The sequence below is a fragment of the Sminthopsis crassicaudata genome, chromosome 1 (assembly GCF_048593235.1).
Source record: "Sminthopsis crassicaudata isolate SCR6 chromosome 1, ASM4859323v1, whole genome shotgun sequence".
Classification (NCBI taxonomy): Eukaryota; Metazoa; Chordata; class Mammalia; order Dasyuromorphia; family Dasyuridae; genus Sminthopsis; species Sminthopsis crassicaudata.
In genome coordinates, this window is record NC_133617.1 from 403,130,857 (window position 1) to 403,157,371 (window position 26,515).

At 40.7% G+C, this 26,515-nt stretch overlaps 1 protein-coding gene and 1 pseudogene across 1 annotated transcript in view; one reads left to right on the forward strand and one right to left on the reverse strand.

Annotated features, from left to right (window-relative positions):
- Positions 1-2,523: 2,523 nt before the first annotated feature.
- LOC141549962 (RNA polymerase-associated protein RTF1 homolog pseudogene) lies at positions 2,524-4,761 on the reverse strand (annotated as a pseudogene).
- The window catches only part of LOC141550146 (olfactory receptor 2K2-like), a 33,099-nt gene continuing 11,174 nt past the window's right edge, over positions 4,591-26,515 (forward strand). Inside the window, exon 1 of the mRNA XM_074280475.1 lies at positions 4,591-4,719. The gene's annotated coding sequence lies outside the window, so the exon portion shown is untranslated. The remainder of the gene's footprint in view (positions 4,720-26,515) is intronic.

Sequence of the window (26,515 nt, forward strand, 5' to 3'; positions counted from 1 at the left end):
GGACGCGGGGGACTCCAGTCATGCGCTCTAGAGATGGCGGGCCTTCCGGCGGAGCAGCGTGGACACCGCTGTCCCTGGGCAGCCCAGGCCGATGTGAGAGGGAAGGGGCCAGAAACGACGTCTGAGGGGGATGAGGAGCTTGAGGGGCTCTACAAGGCGGCGGGGGGGGGGGGGGAGCGGCAGAATCGGGCGGGGGTGAGTCAGGCTCTAAAACTGGGGGGGAGGGGAGGGAGGAAGAGGGCCGGCTGTGACGCGACAGGAGCCAGATCCTCCAGGAGACGTGGTTGCTAAGTGACAGCGCCGAGGGAGAGTCCCAGAGCAACAAATATTGGATTAAAAGTGGATCTCGGAAGGGGCATGTCTATGCAGTTCCCTAAAACCCGTCTGCAGACTAGGTCACAGCCAATAAGCCTTTATTAAGTGCTTACTGCATACCAGGCACTGCGCTCGGTACCGGGATCCAAAGGCAGCAAAAGAGGTCGTCCGCACTCGGAACTCACGGTCTAATAGACAAGCAATGAACAGCCGCACACAGACAAGGGCGAACCGGGGACAGAGCCCTGAAGCTGAGCTGATATTGGGGGGGGACTTCCACATCACACATACGTATACACGTGTATGTGTGGTAAAGCCTGCGCATGCGTACACGTCTACACCCCGAGGGGAGGAGCATCCTCAGTGAAGCTGGATCTGCAGTGAGGGGACCGTGGCGTTTATCAGTCTTGTTGTTAGATGTCCCCCTCACGTCTGACTTGCCTTGACCCCATCTGAGGTTTCCCATTTCCTTCTCCGGCTCATTTTACAGATGAGGAAACTGAGGCAAACAGTGCTAAGTGACTTACCCAGGATCCCACAGCTAGCGCTACTCTATTCCCTCTGGCGCCCCCTGGCGTCGCTCTAGGGTCAGGTATCCGATGTCTAGTGTCTGATGGAATTACTCGGTCTTCCTGAGCCTCACGCGCAAATCAGGACCGAGCCAGCTCCCTCCAGCTCCGTTTCCACATCCGTGATCACGCACATGTGACTGCACACGTGCACACAGACACGCGCCTGCTTCTGCTGCTCACAGAGAGAGTCACCCGACCCTCCGCTTCTCCCCTTCCTTGCATTAGGGACAGAAGCGGTGTGGGGCCACCAAGTGTTAGCATACCCATGATCCCTCGGGTCTGCAGTGTAAATGTGGTCCTTAAATAGCTTTCGGGCAGTCCCCGTATTTTTAACCCCCCCCCCCCCATCTGCACGGACCCTCGAGAGCCTCCCGCTCACCTGGCTCTCTCCCCTAGTCTTAGCTACTGATTAGGGACCACTTCCGGCCCCGGGGCTGGTGAATTTCTGCCGGCGGGGGAGGGGCGGGCGCAGGGAGGTTCTCGGTCCCCGCAAGCCCGGGGCACCGGACACGGACCTCCCTTTCTCGGCTGAGGGAGAAGGCCCGGGAGCGCCGCTCCTTCCTCCCGGCCGCGCTCCGCAGCGCTCCGCACCTCTCTCCCGGGAATAACGGCGCACGCGTCCCGAGAGGGCGCCCGAGGGGCTGGGCCCGGTCCCTTCTGGGCTCGCGGCCCGCGAAAGCGCGGGCGGCCCTCAGGTTTCCCACGGGATTCCACAGATCTCCCCCCTCCCCCGTCGCGGGGAAGATGGCTGTAGGATGTCCCCAGGTGTTACATCCCGAGCCCTTCCGGACACTGTTCTCTCCAACCTAGGTTGGAGGAGGCGGAAGCAGGACGGGTAGCCACGCGCGGCCGGGCCGGGCCCAGCGCTCTCCGCCTCCTCCCGGAGAATCGAGGCGGCTCGGTCCGAGGCGGGGGACCGGGGTTGAGCCTGCCCGCCGCGTGCCCGAGGGAGGTTACCCGGGCTCCGCGTCGGGGCCTCCTCCTCCGAGAGGAGAGCCTGAAGCGCGCGGCCTGGAGCGCGGTTTCAGGCTGCTCCCTGAGCCTCCGGCACAGTTTGGGGAAAGGGGGCGATCGGCGCTTCTGCTAACGGTCCCTCCGACTTCCGTTGTCTCCCAGAGCTCATGTTTGGTTCCGAAGGCGAAGCGTCCGATCCATTTGTGATACAAGTGTGACACTGGCCCGGCCACCGTGGGAGCGCTGACTTCTAGCCCACGGCACTGTCGCAGACTCTAGTTGGGGGCGATTGGTTTTTTTTGTTTTTTGTTTTTTGTTTTTTTTGTTTTTTGTTTTTTTTTATCTACTTTGCTGACTTTTTGTCTAGTTTAATATGAAAGCGTTCCCCATTACCAGGGGCCTCTGGGAAGTGTGTGGGGCCACGTGTGAGCTCAGGAGCATGAGTCTTTCCCACTCGCCTTCTAGCCACTGAGCCACAAGTGGGCTGATACCCAACAAGTCAACATCAAGAGCTGCCTTTTTGATTATTACCACCTAGTAAGACCCCAACATCCCCCCTTTCTTTTGATTTAGATATTACACATAATGACACGATTCCATAAAGACATAGTATCCTAATACATGTTAGAAGTAGGTAACAAAGAACACGCTCAAATCATCACAAAATGGGACTTTAATACATGTTCCTAAGTCCTTCCCAGCACCCCTGCCGCTCCAGCCCAAAGAGGGCAAACCGAGGGAGAAGAGGAGAAGAGGAACATCCTCGTGGCGCATGCAGGGTCCGAAGCAGCAGGCTGGGCTTGCTCAAATAAGTCCTCGTTGTTTCTTATAATCTTCTAAATTCAGAGATCTTTTGGGGGCACCACCGTTGGCTGGGGGAGCCTTTGGAGTGATGGCCAGTGTCTTTAATTCCCAACTGGGAATTTGCAAGTCGATGTTCACATCAAAATCATGCGCTTTGAACAGGTCCTCTGAGAGGTCACTGGCTGACTTAGAGTCGATGTCTTTGTGCTCGTTCATCTCCTTAGGAGCATCTGGTAATGCCCCCGAGCCATATTGTGCGTTCAGCTGAGCCACGATGGCAGCTTGAACAGCAGGGTCTCTGGAATTGGAGACGATAGTCGGTTTGCAGTGCCGCCTAGTGAAGGGGTCCATCTGTTGATTTTTCATGTTGTGACTTTCAGCCACACGGGCTTTCTCAGCCTCAACAATGTTCCACTCCCGATTTCGTTGGTTGATGTCACTGATGGCAGAAATATTCTTTGTTCGTTGCCGATCTAGGGCCTCTGCCCTTTTCTCCAACTCAATCAGTTGATCTTGGATGTGTTTCGCCTTGGCTTGGTCTCCCAAATCTTCTGCTATGGCCTTCTCCTTCAGAAGCTGCATTTTTTTCATGGCATAGTTGGGTGGAGCTTTTCGGAATCTCGCTTTCTCTTTTACAATCTCTTCGATATCCCGATCATTGAATTGATAATTCAAAGTTTCTTGAATGGACACTTCCTTCTTGTTGATTTCATCCAAGGTAGGGAGCTGCAGGCCAGCAGAAAGCATCGCCTCTTTCCATTTCCTAAATTCACTTTCTGTGAACTCTTGGTTTGAGACAAACTCCAAGCGGATTACTCGCTGGTCGTTGCCATGCCTCAACTGCAATCCTTTATTTGTCCTAGTGCCACCCAACTGATAAGCCTTGGGTGTTTCTACCACGCCGGTGATTTCAGCAACCCGATAGACAGGTTTACTGTTGTGGTTGCCGATGCCAACCCGCACAAAACATCCTGGGACTGCCTTAGCAAAGAAAGGCATGTGACACCACTGTTCCAGCTTGTGCCGGGATAACCGCGCTCGGTTCAACTCTTCAGGCAGAGAAACTGGCTGGGATTTGGGAGGAACCTCTTCCTTTTCCTCTTCTTCATCAGATGATGTCATCCTAGATGAACCATCTGTCTTCTCACTGGACTTATCGTCCTCATCAGAGTAAACTTCACTTGTTTTTAATGGTTGTTTTTTGGCAAGCAGCTCAGCTGTTCTATTCTTCCGTTTTTCTCTCTCTGCTTTCAGTTCTTCCATGGCCTGAGATTTTTTGTCTAGTTTGTTATCCTGCTTGGAATGCCGCTCCTTATTATGGGACATGAGCTGGGACTCTTGAATCTGTGTAAGTTTTTTCTTCTCTCGTTCTTCTTGTTTTTTCTTTTCCTCTTTCTTCTTGGCTATTTTTAATTTCTTCTTCATTTCAGACCTTCTCTTCAGCACCTCTCTCTTTTCTATCCTGTGAAACAATTCCTGTTCTCTCTCCTTCTCCGTCATTTGTTCTAAACGGGCCCTATCTTCTTCATCTCCCGTGAGGTCTTCTCCATACCCATGATGGAATTCCTCATCCTCAGAAGAAGAATCTGAATCTGAGCTGGAGGAGGAACTGTTACTGTTGGAGTCAGACACTTCACCTTCTTCAGGGGCTGAACTCTCAGCTGAGATGTCTTTGTCAGAGCTGTCTGAGGAAGCAGCTTTGTTTGTCTGTTTTTTCATGGTTCCCTTCTTCTCTATCTTCCTAGTTTTTCCTTTTTTCTTATTTTTTGCACCTCCAACTGTGCACTCATCATCACTGTCTGATGTTTTAGAGTCTGAAGAAGCGGCAGGCTGACTAACAGGTTGCTCCTCCTCCTTGGAGTCACTCCGTTTCCGTTTGGCTAGGGGCAAGAGCTCCTGATCCAGGTTCTCATCACTGCTGCTGTCCTCCATGTCAGAGTGGATCACAACGCGGCTTTTCCGCTTCTTGTCCATGATGGTACCCCAGCTCCCACGCCGGACGCCCTGTTCCGGTGCCAAAATGTAAAGTCCAAGCTTGCCCCCTCTGAAGGGCTCCGAATCAGCCAGAGTCAGGGTAAGCAACAGTCCTTGCCTCGAGTTGGAGCCAAAATGTAGTGTCCTGTTGTCTGTCAATTGCGATCCTTCTCTGGGAGAAGGTTTCTTTTCTGTAAATCCTTTTCTCTGTGAGCAGGTTTCTGGAACCTCCAGCCAGAGAGAAGGTAGAATCTCGAATCCTCTTCTTCCTGAATCCTGGCTCCTTTTATCCTCCCAGAGAATGGTGTAAACTCCTTTAAAGGTGTAAACTCCTTTCAGAAGACTAAAGGTGTAAACTCCTTTAAAGGGGAAGTATGTCCTGTGTAATCGAACTCTAGTGAACCAGTTTTCTTCATGGCATTCAGGGAAGTTCTTTCTCCTATGTAACCATTAACATGCTTTCTTATTTGTGCATATATTTACTTTGATTTCCCAACATTTATCACTTTCCTTTTTTTCTTTCTTTTTTTTTTTCTTTTGATAACTTTTTATTGACAGTACGTATGCATGGGTAATTTCACAACATTATCCCTTGTATTCACTTCTGTTCTGAATTTTCCCCTCCCTCCACTCCCTCCCTTAAATGGCATATAGTTTTATACATGTTAAATATGTTATAGTCTATCTTAGATACAATATATGTGTGCAGAACCGAACAGTTCTCTTGTTGTATAGGGAGAATTGGATTCAGAAGGTAAAAAGAACCTGGGAAGAAAAACAAAAATGCAAACAGTTTTCAACAGGAAAAACATTTCCTCTTCACACCGATGTAACCATGATTGCAGTCTAAATCAAAAGGTTCTCTGGGGAGGGACTGGTCCTTCACCAATGGCTTTAGGAGAATCTGGGAACAGTGGCAAAGGGCGGCTTTTTCTTTTAACAGGGGTGGGCTGGAAGACCTGCCTCTAACACAACTTTGTAACCCCCCATGGAGCAGTGTTGTCACAGAATTTGAGCCCCTGGCTTTTCAGGGTTGGATGGGAAGGCCAGGAAGACCAACTCCTTTCCAAAGAATGCTTCTGTTCAATCACTTGTTGAAGCAACACACATTTATCATCCATTTTCTTATTATACCAGGGACACTATCTGGGATGGAACAGGGATGGAAACACAAAAATAAGGCCATCCCTGCCCTCAAGGAGCTTGTGTTCTGTTTGGGGCTTCATCAACACCTGTGTTTAATCAGCTTTTTTCATTCCCCTTCCTTCATGTATCTAGAGCAAGGCCCCACTAGAGGGGATTCTCCTCCAAACAGCTGAAATTCAGAAAGCAAAAGTTGTTTTTTAGCAACAAGGAAACCTCTGAGCTTAACACTTTTGAGGATAATTAGTGAAAATAGGAAGTTGGCAAGCTCCCTGTGAGCTTCTCCCGGGGCCTTCTCTGTGCTAATCCCATGGGAGGCCCCCTCCTCAGGGGCATCTTCCCAGTATCCTGACAGCCACCCAAACATTGGTTGATTTGAGTTGATTGGAGAGGCCCTTCGGTGTTTTTTGCCTGAGGTACAAAAGTGGCTACTTATTTATTACTGGGTGGACCCTCTTGCTTTTCAGGTGATGAAAGAGGCTTGAGAGGTTAAGGTTTGCAAGTAGCAAACAGGGGAGAGCAGACCCTCTGGCTCCAAGCTCAGAGTTCTTTCCCCTGGCCCTCGGTGGGCAGCTTCGGTCACTGAGAAATTCGCTTTTCCCTTGAGCTGAAGTCTGGATCCACTTCACTTCTGGCCTTTCCCCAAGCCTGACGAAACACCATCTCATTGGTGTGTGCGTATTTGAGATATCTGCAAATAAGAAAATCCTTATTTCTGTTCTGCTAATAACTTTCCCTTCCCTTTTAACCCAGAATAAAGATTCTTCATCTGGACTCCATTTTTTGATGGCTGTATTTTAGTAAAATTGTTTTCCCTTATAATCGTGTGCATTATATTTTATGCATTTAAAATGTGATTCTGAGAAGGGGTTCACAGCCTGCCCAAGGGACATTTAACAACAATGGGCAATTGCTATTGAGTAATGGGCAAAGCCATCAGCTGCATTGAGTAAGGGGATATGTTAAGAAAACACATTTTATTTAACGCTTTTTGTGTCTTAGTTCTATGCTAGAATGGAAGACAAGGTGATACGGGTGGGAAACAAAAAATTGGTTTTAGATTCCGATAGTCCACCTTCCTATTCCCCTTGCTTTCATACTTTCTGTGTGATCTTAGTCAATTTTCCTCCCTCTCTCCCTTCCTTTCTTCCTCCCTCCTGAACTATCCTGTTCATAATCTCTTATAGCACTAAAGTATTCCATCATAGCCACACAACACATTTTATTCAGCCATTCCTCAATTGATGGACAGTCCTTCCATTTTCAACTTTTTGCAACCACAAAAAAGACCTGCTATAAATATTTTTATACACATAGGTCCTTTCCTCTTTTCTCTGACCTTTTGGAGTTAGACCTAGTAGTGGTATTGTTGAATTAAAGAGTATGCACAGTTCTATAGTCCTTTAAGCACAGTTCTACATTGTTCTCTAGAGTGATTGGGACGATTCACAACTCCACCAACAAGGGATGAGTATTGAGCAAATTTTGTAACCCCCATGAACCTTAACTTTATTTTATGAGTAAAATGATGGGATTATACTTATGTATTTCTAGTTAAAAGATCTATGAATTTATAATCTAAACTCCTACTGAAATACTCAATATTCAGAATACCACCTCTAAGTTCTCCCTCTCTCTTGTCTGATTTTTATTCTTCCACTGTTGTGCTCTTCCTTTTAACTCTTTCCTATTTATTTTGCATGTATCTTACTCTCCCTGTATTTGTTCTTTACTCATTTGTAAGCTCATTGAGGGCAGGAAATGTCTTTTACCTTTTTTTTTTTTTTTTTTTTTTTGTATCCCCAGAGCTTAGCATAGTGCCTATCTTATAGTTGGTGCTTAATAAATATTTATTGTTTGATTGATCTCCCCCCGCCCCCAGGCTGGGGTTAATTGACTTGCCCAGGGTCACACAGCTAGGAAGTGTTAAGTGTCTGAGACTAGATTTGAACTCGGGTCCTCTTGAATTCAGGGCTGGTGCTCTATACACTGCACCACCTAGCTGCCCCCTGTTTGATCTTCAAATTTTTGTCATGATTCCTTTGATATGAAGGCATTAGCTTCCATAGTATTTTTGGCCTTTTTGCATTCATTATTATTTTCTTTTTAATTATTCTTTTTTCTTATTAATAACCACTTTTATAAGATTAGTCCTGAAAGCAGTTCTTCTTAGTTGACCATCTCTCTCCTTCACTGATTTTAAACACTAGGAACAACCCCTTCCTGGCTCTCTGTGTAGCATAATGAAAGTTTAGTCTCTTGGTTCAGTTCTGCTTTCTTTAGACTGAAAGCTCTTTGGAAGCAGGAATTGGGAATCCTGTTTTCTGTTTTCTACATTATCTGATAGAAGCCTTGGCTATAATGGATATTTCTTTTTTCTTTTTCTTTTTTTTTTTATTTATTCATTTTTCCAAATTATCCCCTCCCTCCCTCCACTCCCTGCCCCCGATGGCAGGTAATCCCATACATTTTACATGTGTTACAATATAACCTAGATACAATATATGAGTGTAAATACCATTTTCTTGTTGCACATTAATTATTAGCTTCCGAAGGTCTAAGTAACCTGGGTAGATAGACAGTAGTGCTAACAATTTACATTCGCATGCCAGTGTTCCTTCTCTGGGTATAGTTATTTCTGTCCATCATTGATCAGCTGGAAGTGAGTTGGCTCTTCTTTATGTTGAAGATTTCCACTTCCATCAGAATACATCCTCATACAGTATTGTTGTTGAAGTGTATAGTGATCTTCTGGTTCTGCTCATTTCACTCAGCAACAGTTGATTTAAGTCTCTCCAAGCCTTTCTGTATGCCTCCTGCTGGTCATTTCTTACAGAGCAATAATATCCCATAACCTTCATATACCACAATTTACCCAACCATTCTCCAATGGATGGACATCCATTCAACTTCCAGTTTCTAGCTACAACCAAAAGAGCTGCCACAAACATTTTGGCACATACAGGTCCCTTTCCACTCTTTAGTATTTCTTTGGGATATAATCCCAATAATAGCAATGCTGGGTCAAAGGGTATGCACAGTTTGACAACCTTTTGGGCATAGTTCCAAATTGCTCTCCAGAATGGCCGGATTCTTTCACAACTCCACCAACAATGTATCAGTGTCCCAGTTTTCCCACATCCCCTCCAACATTCATCATTATTTGTTCCTGTCATTTTAGCCAATCTGACAGGTGTGTAGTGGTATCTCAGAGTTGTCTTAATTTGCATTTCTCTGATCAGTAGTGATTTGGAACACTCTTTCATATGAGTGGAAATAGTTTCAATTTCATCATCTGAGAATTGTCTGTTCATATCCCTTGACCATTTATCCATTGGAGAATGGTTTGGTTTCCTGTAAATCAGGGTCAGTTCTCTATATATTTTAGAAATGAGACCTTTGTCAGAACCTTTCCTTTTAAAAATATGTTCCCAATTTGTTACTTCCTTTCTAATCTTGTTTGCATTAGTATTGTTTGTACAGAAACTTTTTAGTTTGATGTAATCAACATCTTCTATTTTGTGGTCAATAATGATCTCTAATTCTCCTCTGGTCATAAATTCCTTCCTCCTCCACAGGTGTGAGAGGTAGACTATTCTCTGTTCCTCTAATCTATTTATGATCTCATTCTTTATGCCTAAATCATGGACCCATTTTGATCTTATCTTGGTATATGGTGTTAAGTGTGGGTCCATATCTAATTTCTGCCATACTAATTTCCAGTTTTCCCAACAGTTTCTCCCGAATAATGAATTTTTGTCCCTAATATTGGTATCTTTGGGTCTGTCAAAGATTAGATTGCTATAGATGTACCCTTTTTTTGTCCTTTGTATCTAATCTGTTCCACTGATCTACCGTTCTATTTCTTAGCCAGTACCAAATGGTTTTGGTGACTGCTGCTATGTAATATAGCTTTAGGTCAGGTACACTTAGACCACCTTCCTCTGACTTTTTTTTCATTAGTTCCCTTGTAATTCTCGACCTTTTATTCTTCCATATGAATTTTGTTGTTATTTTTTCTAGGTCATAACAATAGTTTCTTGGGAGTCTGATTGGTATAGCGCTAAATAAATAGATTAGTTTGGGGAGTATTGTCATCTTTATTATATTCGCTCGGCCTATCCAAGAGCACTGAATGTCTTTCCAATTATTTAAATCTGACTTTATTTTTGTGGCAAGTGTTTTGTAATTTTTCTCCTATAATTCCTGACTATTCTTTGGTAGATGGATTCCCCAAAACTTTATATTCTCAACATTTGTTTGGAATGGAATTTCTCTTTGTATCTCTTGCTGTTGCATTTTGTTGGTGATATATCAGAATGCTGAGGATTTATGTGGATTTATTTTGTATCCTGCCACTTTGCTAAAATTCTGAAGTATTTCTAAGAGCTTTTTAGCGGAGTCTTTTTTTTTTTATTTTATAATTATAACATTATTTTGACAGTACATATGCATGGGTAATTTTTTACAACATTATCCCTTGCACTTACTTCTATTCAGATTTTTTCCCTTCCTCCCCCAACCCCCTCCCCCATATGGCAAGCAGTCTTATATATGTTAAATATATTACAGTATATTCTAGATACAATATATGTGTGTAGAACCGAATTTTTTGTTGCACAGGAAGAATTGGATTCAGAGGTAAAAATAACAGTTTACATTCATTTCCCAGTGTTCCTTTTCTGGATGTAGCTGGTTCTGTCCATCATTAATCAATTGGAATTGGATTAGCTCTTCTCTATGGTGAAGAAATCCACTTCCATCAGCATACATCCTCGTACAGTATCATTGTTGAAGTGTATAATGATCTTCTGGTTCTGCTCGTTTCACTCAGCATCAGTTGATGTAAGTCTCTCCAAGCCTCTCTGTATTTCTCCTGTTGATCATTTCTTATAGAACAATAATATTCCATAACATTCGTATACCATAGTTTACCCAACCATTCTCCAATGGATGGACATCCATTCATCTTCCAGCTTCTAGCCACGATGAAAAGGGCTGCCACCAACATTTTGGCACATACAGGTCCCTTTCCCTTCTTTAGTAGTTCCTTGGGTTATAAGCCCAGTAGTAGTATGGCTGGGTCAAAGGGTATGCACATTTTGATAACTTTTCGGGCATAATTCCAGATTGCTCTCCAGAATGGTTGGATTCTTTCACAACTCCACCAACAATGCATCAGTGTCCCAGTTTTCCCACAGCCCCTCCAACATTCATCGTTATTTTTTCCTGTCATCTTAGCCAATCTGACAGGTGTGTAATGATACCTCAGAGTTGTCTTAATTTGCATTTCTCTGATCAATAGTGATTTGGAACACTCTTTCATATGAGTGGAAATAGTTTTAATTTCATCATCTGAAAATTGTCTGTTCATATCTTTGATCATTTATCAATTGGAGAATGGCTTGATTTCTTATAAATTAAAGTCAATTCTCTGTATATTTTGGAGATGAGGCCTTTATCAGAACCTTTAACTGTAAACATTTTTTCCCAATTTGCTACTTCCCTTCTAATCTTGTTTGCATTAGTTTTGTTTGTGCAGAAACTTTTTAATTTGGCATAATCAAAATGTTCTATTTTGTGATCAATAATGGTCTCTAGTTCTCCCTTGGACACAAACTCCTTCCTCCTCCACAAGTCTGAGAGGTAAACCATCCCATGTTCCTCCAATTTATTTATGATTTCGTTCTTTATGTCTAAATCTTGGACCCATTTTGATCTAATCTTAGTATGTGGTGTTAAATGTGGGTCCATGCCTAGTTTCTGCCATGCTAATTTCCAGTTTTCCCAGCAGTTTTTGTCAAATAATGAATTCTTATCCCAAAAGTTGGGATCTTTGGGTTTGTCAAAGATTAGATTTCTATTTTTATTCACTATCTTGCCCTGTGAACCTAACCTATGCCACTGATCAACTAGTCTATTTCTTAGCCAATACCAAATGGTTTTGGTGACTGTTGCTTTATAATATAGCTTTAGGTCAGGTACACTTAGACCACCTTCCTCTGACTTTTTTTTTTCATTAGTTCCCTTGCAATTCTCGACCTTTTATTCTTCCATATGAATTTTGTTGTTATTTTTTCTAGGTCATTACAATAGTTTCTTGGGAGTCTGATTGGTATAGCACTAAATAAATAGATTAGTTTGGGGAGTATTGTCACCTTTATTATATTCACTCGGCCTATCCAAGAGCACTGAATGTCTTTCCAATTATTTAAATCTGACTTTATTTTTGTGGCAAGTGTTTTGTAATTTTTCTCCTATAATTCCTGACTATTCTTTGGTAGATGGATTCCCCAAAACTTTATATTCTCAACATTTGTTTGGAATGGAATTTCTCTTTGTATCTCTTGCTGTTGCATTTTGTTGGTGATATAGAGGAATGCTGAGGATTTATGTGGATTTATTTTGTATCCTGCCACTTTGTTAAAATTCTGAAGTATTTCTAAGAGCTTTTTAGCAGAGTCTTTGGGGTTCTCTAAGTATACCATCATGTCATCTGCGAAAAGTGACAATTTGATTTCTTCATTTCCTACTCTAATTCCTTGAATCTCTTTCTCGGCTCTTATTGCCGAGGCTAGAGTTTCTAGTACTATATTGAATAGTAATGGTGATAGTGGGCAACCTTGTTTCACTCCTGATCTCACAGGGAAAGGTTCTAGTTTATCACCATTACATATGATGTTCACTGAAGGTTTTAAATATATGCTCCTTATTATTTTAAGGAATAGTCCATTTATTCCTATACTCTCAAGCGTTTTTAGTAGGAATGGATGTTGGATTTTATCAAATGCTTTTTCTGCATCTATGGAGATGATCATATGGTTTTTATTAATTTGATTATTAATATGGTCAATTATACTAATAGTTTTCCTAATATTAAACCAGCCCTGCATTCCTGGTATAAATCCCACTTGGTCATAGTGTATTATCCTGGGCATGAGTTTCTGAAGTCTATTTGCTAATATCTTATTTAAGATTTTAGCATCAATATTCATTAACGAAATTGGTCTATAGTTTTCTTTCTCAGTTTTCGATCTACCTGGTTTAGGTATCAGTACCATGTCTGTGTCATAGAAGGAATTTGGTAGGACTCTTTCAATCCCTATTTTTTCAAATAGTTTACATAGCACTGGAGTTCGTTGTTCTTTAAATGTTTGGTAGAATTCACCTGTAAATCCATCTGGTCCTGGGGACTTTTTCTTAGGAAGTTGGTTAATAGCTTGGTCTATTTCTTTTTCTGAGATGGGACTATTTAGACTACTTACTTCTTCCTCTGTTAATCTGGGCAAGCTATAGTTTTGAAGGTATTCTTCCATTTCATTTAAGTTATCAAATTTATCGGCATAAAGTTGAGCAAAGTAGCTCCTAACTATTGTTCTAATTTCCACTTCATTAGTGGTGAGTTCACCCTTTTCATTTTCAAGACTATCAATTTGCTTTTTCTCTTTCCTTTTTTTAATCAGGTTTAGTAAGGGTTTGTCTATTTTGTTGGTTTTTTCATAAAACCAACTCTTAGTTTTATTAATTAATTCAATAGTTTTTTTACTTTCAATTTTATTAATCTCACCTTTTATTTTTTGAATTTCAAGTTTTGTGTTTGTCTGGGGTTTTTTAATTTGTTCCTTTTCTAGCAATTTTAGTTGTAAGGCCAATTCGTTGGCCCTCTCTTTCTCTATTTTATGCAAGTAGGCCTGTAGAGATATAAAACTTCCCCTTATTACTGCTTTGGCTGTATCCCACACATTTTGGTATGAGCTTTTTAGTAGAGTCTTTGGGGTTCTCTAAGTATACCATCATGTCATCTGCAAAGAGTGATGGTTTGATTTCCTCATTTCCTACTCTACTTCTGTCAGGGGACCAGGAAGGTCAGTGTGTGCACGGATGTGGCAAATAAAGAAGGGGTGACTTCTTTCCTGAATCAGATTTTGTAATTGAGCAAACATAGGGGAAGCATTAGTAGAGGGCTTGATATAAGGAACAGTTTCAAGCAGTGGAACAGAATTGGCAATGTATGCACTATCAGTATAAATGTTCATGGGACCGGGGATATTCCTGAATACCCAGAGGATAGCGGCTAGTTCTACAAGTTGAGCAGATGCATAAGGCGTGTGAAAGGAAGTGAGTTTTGAGTCTATTGTGACTGCAGCTGTCCCTGATGAAGAGCCGCCAGTAAATATTAGATGAGCCTTTTTTATAGGGCTAGTCTTGGTTATACGTGGAAAGGTAACTGAATTTTCTGTAAGGAACTTAATAAGTTTATCTGGAGGGTATTGGTTGTTCAATGTCCCTTGATAAGAAATAGTGGCAATAGCCCAAGCGTCACTCCTTTGTTGGAGTTGCGTCAGTTCTGTGCTGGTGTATGGGCAGACAATATGGTCGGGATCTTTCCCAAAAATTTTTATGGAGAGGGTCCTTCCTTCTTGTAGAATCTCTGATACAAGTATGGGATAAGTGGCAAGTATTTTATTAGGAGTTGCTGAGCTATGGATCCAGAACAGGGGCATTCCTTGCCATAGCAAACCGGTGGGAGAAAAGGTTGTGGAAAAAATGAGAAGCCAGAGTTTTTTTGCAGGGTCATAGTATCCAATCTTTTGAGTGGATATTGCCTGATTGACTTTCTGTAAGGCAGTCTCACCTTCCTTTGTTATGGAGCGTGGTGAGGAAGGGTCCGAGTCTCCTTTTAGAATGTCAAAGAGGGGTTTAAGATCCCCTGTAGTTAATTTCAGATAGGGACGTAGCCAATTAATATCCCCTAGAAGTTTTTGGAAATCATTTAATGTCTTAAGATGGGCGGTACGTATCTGGGCTTTCTGGGTTATTACCTGAGAAAAATGTAGCTCAAACCCAAGGAAAAGTTGGGGGAGGGTAGTTTGGACTTTTTCTGGTGAAACTTGCAGGCCTCTCTTTTGGAGGGCTGAAACTAGACTATCAGATACCTTTACTAATTCTAATTCTGAAGGGCCTGCGATTAAGATGTCATCCATGTAATGGATTATATAGAGATGTGGGTATTTTAATCTAAAGGGGTCTACCGTTTGAGCAACATATTTTTGGCAAAGGGTAGGGCTATTGGCCATGCCCTGTGGCAGGACCCTCCATTGGAACCTAAGAGATGGGCCTATACAGTTAATGACAGGGACAGTGAAGGCAAATCTTTTACAATCTTCAGGGTTTAATGGTATGGAGAAGAAGCAGTCTTTAAGGTCTATGACAATCCTATGAAACCCAGCGGGGATTGCTACGGGGGCAGGCAAGCCTGGCTGAAGGGCCCCCATGGGTACCATGGTTTTATTGACTGCTCTAAGATCATGGAGTAACCTCCATGACCCAGACTTCTTCTTGATTATAAATATTGGTGTGTTCCAAGGTGAATTAGAGGGCTCTATATGACCCACGTCTAATTGTAGTTGAACTAATTTAGTTGCAGCCTCTAGTTTTTCTTTTGGGAGGGGCCACTGATCTATCCAGACGGGGGTATCTGATTTCCAGGTGATCTTATCCGCCTGTAGGCTGGGGGGATCAGTGGCCCTTATGAAAAAAGGTTTTGGTTTTGGAAGCCAAGGCCTGTTCTGTCTGATTGGGGTTGCAGCTGTATAGGTTCCCGAATTCCATGATTATTCTTTCCTAGTCCTTGCTTGGGAAGGAATCCTTGTCTCAACATTTGCTCCGTGACAATAGAATTGGGGCTACACATGATAATGCCCATTTGAGATAAAATATCTCTACCCCAAAGGTTGATGGGGAGGTTAGGAACTATAAAGGGGTGTACTATGCCCTTGTTTCCTTCTGCATCCTCCCATATCAGCATTTGTGTAGATTCCATAGTCTCCTGAGTCTGTCCTATGCCTTGGAGATGTGTGAGAGATGGTTGCAGGGGCCAAGAGTTGGGCCATTGGGAGGCAGAAATGATTGTGGCATCAGCCCCTGAGTCAATTAGTCCCATAAAGGATTTGCCTTGTAGTTTTAGTTTTAAGGTGGGCCTCTCTTGTGATAAGGACTGTACCCAATATATGTCAGATGACCCAGGGTTAGATATTCCTCTCTTATTTTTGAAAGCTGGGAAGCTAGTGTCTAAAGGGAGTGGCAGTGCTTGAGCCAAACGTTGTTTCGGGGGAATTGTAATAGTGCGGTGGGGGGAAGAAGCGATGACCTTAATTTCTCCCTCATAGTCATTGTCAACCAAGGTGGGGTGAATAATTATCCCTTGAAGGGTACATGAGGCACGGCCTATAATGAGGAAAAAAGACCCAGGTGGCGGAGGTCCAAAAGAGCCAGTAGGCAAGGCTTTTGGGCCGTCCTCAGGTTTTAATACTGTGGTGGTGGAGGTACACAAGTCCACCCCTGCGCTCCCTGGGGTTGCCCTGTGGAGCTGGGGAGGAATTGGGGCCCCGTGGCTGTGTGAACAGGTCCTTGAGGGGCCCGGGGGGGGCCCCGTCTGCCGTTTCCCGGAAGGGGAGGCAGAGGAGGCAGAGGTCTTCCTTCAATATCATGTGTGGATTTGCAAGTGTTGCCCCAGTGATAGCCTTTTTTACATCTAGGGCACACAGAGGCTGGCAGCGCTCGTCTATTTTGAGCCGTATTGCCAGGAAATCCCTGAAAGTTAGAGGGGCATTGTCGGGCAAAATGTCCTTCCAAGCCACATTTAAAGCAAGTTTTCTGGTGCCCAACAGTCTGTCCTGTATTAACTGCTGCCCCTATAGTGAGTACTGCCTCTGACATGTTTTTCATGGGATCTTGCAGGGCCAATACTGCTTGAGACATTTTTTCTAGTTTGCTCATAGTAGTGTCCTGAACATCTCTGCAGAGTTTGATCATCTCATTAAGGGATTTATCCTGCCACTGGCCATTAAGGACAGCGCGGCATGAACTATTGGCATTTTCATAAGCTAATCTTTTTATAATAGGGTCATCAGCCGCAGCATTCCCTAAAGTACGTTCGGCAGTCTCTAGAAGTCTGCTTATGAATTCAGAATATTCCTCATCCTTTTTCTGGCTGATTCTGTTTAAGGGCATAAAAGGAGAGCCAGTAACAGGGAGGGCCCGCCATGCCTTATGGGCAGCGTGATCAATTTGTTCTAAGAGTCCTGTAGGAAATTTTTTCTGTTTTTTCTCTAGGGCGTATGGTCCTCTGCCTGTTAATTTCTCATAAGTCCAATCTTTATTTTTGGTTTTAAGGTTTCTTTTCTCTATGATCCTACACTGGTGGTCAAATTCAGATTGCCAGTTTATGAACTGTCCTTTAGTCAATACCGATTGAGCAACTTTCACCCATTCGGTAGGGGTCAGTAGACCACCTCTTTTAGCAGCTTCTAAGGCCGACAAGGTAAAGGGAGCATTAGGGCCATAATTTTTAACAGCTGAAAGAAGATCTTTCAAATTTTTAAATCGGGGTTTGACAAAGTCTGTTTCTTCCTCAGAATCCGTCCCTCCCTCATTTTCTTCTGTTTTTTCCTCATTTTCGTCCTCATCTGTCCCTTCATCAGTATTGTCTGCTTCTTCCTCCTCACTCCCCTCTTGCGCCGCATCGGCGCCATGAGTGGCTTTTTTCTTTCTAGTAATGACGGGAAAATTAAAGGAGCTACGTTGTTTAGCTTTTGTAGGGTTATTCCTAGGATCCTTTTTAGGGCTAGAGTTGTGTTTGGCTAAAGTCTGGGAAGGCGGGGCCAGATTTTCAAGATTGAGCAAGGGGGAGGTTTGAAGGGAGGCTTGTAAAGCCGAAAATTCCTTTGTCATTTCAAGATATTGTTTCTGTAAATCTAAGGTTTTCTGCAAGGCAGACATGCGTTTGGTAATATCCTCCTGGACTAGACTAAGATCTGGAGTAACAAAGGGGTGAGAAAGGGAATTCTTAAGGATAGGAGGGGCCGAAGGATGTTGTGAGACATGCACCCCATAGGGATCGTAAGCAGCGGCTTCCTCTTCAGTGAGACTCTCACTGTCTTTTCTATTTCTTGGCTGGTTTTGTTTATAGGGAAAAACAGGAAAGGCCAGGGGGGAACCCTCCAAAGGGGGCAGGGGGGATGATGAGATGGGCGGATATATGGATTTAGGTTGGTAGGGGGGCATTTCAATAATCACAGAGGGAGCCTTTTTAGGGACAGATTCTGGTGGAATAGAGCTATGTGACACGGCATGAGACAAAGGACGCAGGCAAGACTCTGCTTCTATAAGTAATTGTCTAATTTTGCCACTATTGTTTGAATCTTCTACAATGTCATTAATTAATTTCCAGAGGGTTAAAACCTTCTGGGGGACGCTTTCTCCTCCCTGGATTTCTTTTTTAATGAGTTCGTTTAGGTCTTGTCCTACCTTTTGCCATTTTCCTGGATGAATGTCAGGACCGTTTATTATAAACCAGGGGCAAACTTTATCAATATAGATAAAAAAATTTATAAGTTCCTTCTTTTTAACTTTAATACCTCTCTCTTTAAAATTTTCTTTAAGCTCTCTAACAAAATTTTCTTCCTTACTCAACTTAGATCCCATGATATCGACAGACGCGAACACTTACCTCTTTTTACTTTCGTTTCACGGAGCTCCGTAACGCCAGCAGCCTGGGGGAGCGAAATCGTCTCTGGGGGTCCGGACGGGCGGGGGGAGCGTTCTGTCGGGTCAAAGTCCCTATTTTCGAGCCCCATGTTGGGCGCCAGTTGACCTGTCCAGCAGGTCTTCAACGTGGGTCAAAAAAAAGAAGGACATAGACCGAAATTAAGGCAAAAGCCTGCGGGGGCTAAGACAGCCCGGGAACAGGATCTAGAGAGAGAGAGAGGGGAGACTACTCAAAGCAATGGTCAAGCATGTCTCGTTTATTGGCTTACAGTTACAGAATTTATAGGCAGAAAACCGCAATGCCATGTATGCATAAGGATTGGGTAGCATGATAGATGAGTCAAATATTTTTGTAACATTTACCAGGTGCAGATTATGAGACGGTTAGGGGCCCAAGGACAGGGTGGAACAACGTAGTTTTGTCTATTCCATATCAGTTCTGGGAACTGTGGTCTTGACATTCCTCAGAAATCATCAGCCTCAGGGCCGTGGTGACCTGGGTTTGTTCAAGAGGGGGGAAGAGCAAGGGGAAAGGTTGGGGAAGGTTCCTGACAAATGATGGACAACAAAAATAAAGAAAATGGAAGATGAGGTGAAATATAAAAATATAATAATATAAAAATGGAACTGAAGAGGAAATCTGAATGAAGTGTTCCAAAAGGTGTACCATCATGAAGGACACAAATACAACAAGAAAACAAGAAAGAAGGAATACAGCCATGAATGGGAAGTTACATAGTACAGTGGCAAGAGTGCAGACTTGGATTCAGGAAGATTCATTTTCATCAGTTCAGATCTGGCCCCAAACACATACTACCTGTGTGACTCTGAGCAAGTCTACAATGAACCATGTGCTTAGCTAAACAATGACAGAGATGGGTCAAAAGATGTAGAGAAACATATATTGATGATAAATGATAGATGTTATCTATCAACATATAGATTATAGAAGATGACATTAACATGCTTGGGACAGCTAGATGGCACAAAGAATAAAGGGCCAGGCCTGGAATCAGGTATAGACTTGTGTTCCTTAGTTCTAATCTGGTCTCAGAAATGTGTTAGTGTGTGACTATGGGAACGATGCTTTACTTCACTTGTCCCAGTTTCATTATCTGTAAAATGAGTTGGAGAAGCAAGTGGCAAACTATTCCAGTATCTCTGCCAAGAAAATCAAAAAGAGAGTCATGACGAATCAAGTAAGAATTAAAATGATTGAACAGTGATAGATATGTTTAATTGCATTATTTTTATAAATCTTCAAACAAAAGAAATCTCATTTTAACAAGAAAAATAACAACATATGGGAGAAATGTTTCTGGCAAAAATCAGATCAACTGTTAATATCTATAATATTTGAGGAAATCAGTATCTCTTTTCTGGTTAGATACAATGCTATGAAGGCTGTTAAATGTTGCAAAGGCAACTTTCACTATATTATAGACAAATTGTGAAAAGATAAAAAATGCAAATTTAAAACATTTTGATGTAACACTACACAATTATCAAGCAAAAAATATATTATTAAATGCAATGAAAGTCAATGGAGACATGGATGTAGATTAACTGGAATAGTCATTCATTACTTATGGAATTGCAAACTTTGATCCAGAACTATAGCTACCAATACACAATTATAAAAACAAATGAGGAGATTCAAATCAATTCTGCATCACCAACATAACTGTATTACTCCTTCCATGTCTGGTTTATCGAGAAGAAATTTGAAAGCATCTTTCTGTTCTACATTTTGTCTGTTGTACCATCAATTAAAAACACCAAATAAGTTTAGTTTAATTGGATCATTATAATCTTCCTAAACCTTTAAAAGTTAACTTTCACATAATTCCTACATACATGTTTAAATGACTTCAGGGATTACAGATTCCTTGAGGAACACTTTGTGGAACTTGTGAAAAAGTAAAGGATTTCATTGAGGCTACTGCTTTATTGTTGATTAGAGATGAATATGACTGAGTTAGGGTGATTTTCAGCCTACTTCACCATCTTGGTTTACAGAATTCCCTTTTGTCTTCTTATTCCAAGACACTCTTTTACTTTTCCTTTTTATTATTTTTCAGTATTAAGGTTCTCTGAACACTGGAAAATATTGTCTTCTTTTATCCCTAACATTCTCATTTCAATGTTTCAAGATTTGTTTTAGCTGTAATATTCTATAGTTTTATGATATCAAATTCACTAAAACAAGCAAAGCCAAACAGGGGTCACTATGCATACATGAGAGGGAAAAATGAATCCCTTGTCTCTTCAAAAATGTATCTGAGAAAAAAAAAATATATATATATACAAATACTTATGAGTTAGATTTGTTACATATATGGGACACCTATTTCATATGTTTTATTATCATTAATGTAAGAATGTCTTTTATTATGCATATATGTATATGCCATATACATATATGTATATATTATATATAATGTATGTGTATATGGAAACAGTATGGATTATTTCATTCTTTATTTTTATTTCTCCAATTCCTATCATAATGCTTAGTATGTAAGAAATGATAAATACTTGTTAGTTGATTTCTTTGTTCACGTGGTTCTCTTCTTCAAACTTCTTGAAACAGTCCTTCATCTATTTGTCTATCTCCTTGTGCTTTCCCTCTCTATCAGTTGAATACCTGCCACAGTGAGAACCTTTACACTTTTCCCTGCTTTTTTAGTATACTTTCTCTCTAGGTGAATGGAAAGTAAGGTCTTCATAGAAAAGTCTATAAATGAAAAAAAAAAAAAACCCTTCTAAATTTTGAAAAACATTTGACCTTGGTAAAACTTATAAAAGTACTTGTAATAAACAATGAATGACATTTTAGAGGATGGGGAGACTGCTGATTTTAGGAGATATAACTTTATAACAATTAATCATATAACCTCTAAATTACAAAACCATAATGCCTGTCTCTCAAACCAATTTATGATTTCACACTCCAAATTTCCAAAACCTAAAAGGTTTAAAGTTCAGTTTTGCTTTAAGATACTCAATAACCAATAGCCAAATACTGAGATTGTAGAAATACAAAAATTCTATGCAGTATTCAAACAAATTCTATGAACATTGTCCCAAAGCATGCTCAATTAACCATGTTCAAAGAAACAAAAATATAGACTAGTGTTTGCAGAATCCTTTTGTACACTGGGAACATCTGTAAGATGATTTAGTACAACCAATTAAATTAGTCACAATGTCACAATGACAAAGTTTACTAAACCTCACATGCTTAAGAGACTTCACTTAAAACATCTTTGACTTTTTTTTTTCTTGAGTTTAAATCTATCCTGGTATAAAAAGCAATAGATCAAATCATTTCTATATAAAATACTTGTAGATTCTCAGAAACTATAAAATGCAAACAAGGAAGCTCTTTTCCCAGGGCTGATGATTTTGCCCAAAAATTATTTCAAGAATCATTGAAAGGTTTCAAATTGAGGGGAATCACCAATGATCCCAGAGAAGAGCCTGAGCTTTCTGTTCCTGCCTATTCACCCCAAAGATCCTTAGTAGTTTTGTGAACTATGATCATTAATATTACTGCATACACATTCTGTGAAATGGGGTTAGGGTGCTGCACATCCTCATATTTGAAAGTGAATTGATAAGATTTTTACCTCATCCCTATTGTTCGACACATAATAATTACCAATTTTGGGTTTTAACATAATGATAACTCCAAATAAATTCATAATCTTGGAATTTTCATAAGTAATAGTCAAATAATATTAGCTATAATTTCCTCTTACCAGCAAAAGTGGAAATACTTATTTTCCAATATTACATTTATAAAACATGGTTAGCAAAGTTGATAAAATAAAGAAATTTTCCACCTTATTTTAGTTTTTTAGTTTATACTCCAACAACATTCAAGTTACTGGATAACAAACCAATTCTGGGTTCTACAAACCCAGAAAAAAATCATTACTTATCAGTTACTATTCACCGGGTCTCATCATTCAGTAGTGAAACTCAAGTGGTAGCATTTCCTTGCCCCAAGTTTACAGGTCTAAGTTTTAAGGAGACTTTCCCACTTGTTACCTTAAATAAGTTTCCCTTTTAGTTCAAGGAGAAAATAAGATAATTCATAAAATTTAGATAGAACAATATCTATCACAAAAATAGATAGGTGTTTCTTATAATTTACAGTTGTTTCTAATTTTGAACACACATACTAATTTAAGTTATTTTTAAATTAACCAGAATTTTAGTTTGTGAAATTCCCTGAATTCTAACTAGATGTTTTATTAAAAAATAATTACTTTTTTAGTTTTTTCCTTCATACAATTTTCTTTTTTCCTTTTTGTGAGCCAGGAAAGGGTTAAGAGCCAGTTTTTGCTTCAAATGTGATTTTTTTACCTTGAGATTGTTCCTGTCATGGTTCCACAAGCATGAAATTTGATAACAAAGTTACAGACTCCTTGCTGGCCAGTATTAAAGTGTCAGTGTACTGCTTTTTCTGTTTTCCTAAACATTTTCAAACTCTTAAATCCATTTCAGTCTATGCTCTTTTCATTTGCACATACTTAAACTTTCCCTTTTCTTATCTTTCTATATACATATCCATTTAGTGAACTCTCTCTTATTTGGCCATTCTTGCAGATAGGAGTAGGGATGGTGGGATTGAGAGAGTTTCTTTCCTTCAAATTCTTCAATTTTATCAATTACTTTTAAAAACCCTTTTCAACTTTCTAGGGATGTTAATAAATATTTCCCAATGTTCTAACTATGACATAGAAAGCTTTTGTTTTCCTTGCTGACTATATTTTAAATATTTCAAGGTAACAGTATTTTTTTCACAGCATAGAAATGATACAGACATCCTGCAAACACAGAGGCACAGACAAAATAACAAGACAAATACAATTAAAATACTTACAAAGTAAGTCCAATTACAAGATGCTATTATAAGTTAGAGACCCTTTATCAGAAAAATTTCCTAGTTCCTAAGATTGTATCAGAACCAAACAATTTTGCAAAGGGAGATGAGGTGCCTTAGTTTGCCAAATAATTCCCAGTGAAAATGTCTAGGATGTCTTAAGAGACATCACAGGGGTGAATCCTTAGGAATGAAAATAGCTTGCTCCATAAACCACACCTCTTCTTCTATCCTGCAGCATCCCAAATGATGAGGAGAATATGAAAGAAAAAGAGAGAGAAAGAGAAAAAGAGAGAGACAGAGACAGAGACAGGGGTAGATTCAGAGAGAGAGACACAGAGAGAGAGAGAAAGAGAGAGAAAGAGAGAGAAAGAGAGAGAGAGAGAAAGAGAGAGAAAGAAAGAGAGAGAGAAAGAGAAAGAGAGACAGACAGACAGACAGACAGAGATAGAGAAAAAAGGAGAGAAGAAAAAGCTCGCATATTTTAAAATCCCTTCTCTTCTGGTTTTCTGACCAAATGCCCTTATTCTGGACAGACTCAGCGTCTTCCCGTTCTCCTCTTACAGGATATAGCAAGGAGAATCACCCTTATACCCTCATTTTATGATTTTCTCCTAGGGTCCTTCTTTCAAAAGACTAACCTACTTCAGATGAAATCCCAGAATTCTGATTCCCCATTCTGACAGACTGCTTTGAGGACTTTAACTTTTTACTTCATCCAATTCAGGATCACCAAGGAAGAGTACTTAGATCCCTTCTAATCTTCCTTCTGTTCTGTATACATACTTTCTTGGCTTCAGCCACTTCACTTTCTCATCATTTACTGAGGCACTCAGCCTTTTGGAATGTTGAATTCTCTGTCCTTCTCAATAGGAATGGAGAAGCCACTGCCCAAAGGACAAAAGCTGCCAAAGAGGGTGTGGGCATTGGCTTTGTTCTCTGGGGGGGGGAGGTGGCCAAACTAAATACAATGATGTTATTCTGGATGAGCCCCCATATGGTTATAATATAATTCTGAACCCTCTAAAAAAGCACAGTAAATGATCAACCTTAGGATGAGTGAAGTAGTAGCAGATAATATGCAAAGAGACTATTAAGCAAGCTCAAAGAGTAAGAGCCTTCTCCTTATCATTGACCTTGGCTACTATAATCCACTTTGTAGCCTAGCCCTCCTATCAGGACATTATGGTTAAGCTAGTTTTTTCTTCTAAACAGTAGGGCTTGTTATCTTATATAATCTTGAAACTTTCAACACCTTGTAGAACTTGAATAAGTCTTACAACAGATAGATGGACAGATGAAAGATAGATAGATGATAAGTAGATAGATAACAAGCAAATTCAAGAAATTAAAGATAAAACAATTGTATATCAATAGTAAAGATCTTGTGAGAACAGACTAGAATAAAACTTGTGGAAGGGAAACTAAATGCAAAGGTCAAAAAAAGGAGGAAGGGAGAATAAAGCCAATGTAAAAGAAAAAAAAAAATATAACTTCCAAAATAATAATCTTAAATATAAATAGGCAATGGAGTGTATACTGAATAAAAGTTCATGATTTTCTATGTAAGAAAAAAATCTAAAAATAAAGACAATCTTGATGAAAATGAGACCTGGAATAAAATTTACAATAAATCAGGTGCATCCCTAAAAATTGGAGGTGCAATTCTGTTAACACATAACAATAAAAATCCATATTGATACGCAAGATAAAATAGGGTAAGTTCATATACTTCAAGGACCTACAGACAATGAAACAAGCCAGTGGTAAATATACATATACCATATGCCAAGGCCTGTTAAACTTTTTCTACTCATAACCCTTTGAGAAATTTTTACATTATTCTGGGAATATAGGTATATAAAGTAGGCACTCACGGATGGCTCCCTTATCTTCTGTACTCACCTTTTCCCACCCTTTTTTATCCATTCTTATTGATAATTAACTATATTCCATTATTCTAAACACCCTTCTGTGCCCCACCTTAACCTATGCTATTCTTTCCCTCCCTCTTTATCCCTTTCCTATTAATCTACACAACTTGTCTCACTGCTCAAAGTCTACTATATCCTTCTATAATTCTGCTCTATTCTATTTCATTCCCCCCACACTTCTTTTTTAGATTTTGGAGGGTGCTGTATACTTTACGTTTTATCTATCTGTTTGTCTATTGGTCTCTTTCCCTATTTAATTTAATCCTGATTTGAACAGGTTTTCAAAACTATCAGCCTTCTGCTCCACAAATAGATTTTATGAACTCTGGCTTTCCTTATGGGGAAACCAAAATGGTATGTATAAGCTAAGCTATAGCCACCCTTAAGGAGAGATTGTCAGGGTGGGCTCAATAATCACTGGTCTTTTCTTATGCCACTAACCCCTTTGTCTTTGCGGGTACTAATGACAGGATATTGATAAGATAAAGGAATAGTCCTCTTTGGTAAGTGAATCTTAAATAGAGAGTAAAGCTAGGGGAATTAATGGATAGTACAATTGAGTAAAGGACTAGAAGACTTGTTAAGTGATGGGGGTTGGCAGGGTGGCTGGAGTCATCCCAGAAAAAGTGAGGCATTGGCAGAAACAGGGACAACTGGGAAGAGTCCAGAGGCTCAGGGAGTAAAATATGTGGGGATTGGAACTGTGAATAAAACAATAATACAATAGCAAAAAAATCCAACCAGCAACAAATCCATTTTCCATTTTTGGAACTCATAGTAAAAATGAAAGTAAATATTAATACCTTCTTTTGGTTCTCAATAGCTGGTCAAACTGGAGCTGTAGACAAATCAACTTATCTAGAAAAGCTGCCCTTACGCACTATTCCAAAAGAGGAATCTGTAAGTATAGAGGAGATGGTGGAGCAGGCAGATTTAGGCCAAAGCACCTGTTTCACAGCTAAGATCCTCCAATCTGTGGCCCAAGCTATAGCATCCTCCCTCATCATGTAAAGTGGAAAGGGTGGATAAGGAAATTAAACAGCAACTGACTGAATTGGCATTAGAGACACAATTGCCCTGGACCAAGTGCCTTCCCCTTGCCTTTTTAAGAATTAAAACAAAACCCCTGAAGAGATGTGGAATTGTCACCTTATGAATTATTGTATGGTCACCCTTATCCAAAAGGGATTCAAAATTCTTCCTTGTATCCAATATTTGAAACCAAGGATTTGTTTTTAAGGAAATATGCTATGTCTTTACTGTAACATCTGAAAACTTTGCAACTAAACAGGCTTATTGCTCAGACTCCTCCCTTAGGATTCACAGTGCATGAGTTCTAGCTTGGAGATGGGATCCTGGTTCAGACATGGAAGGAG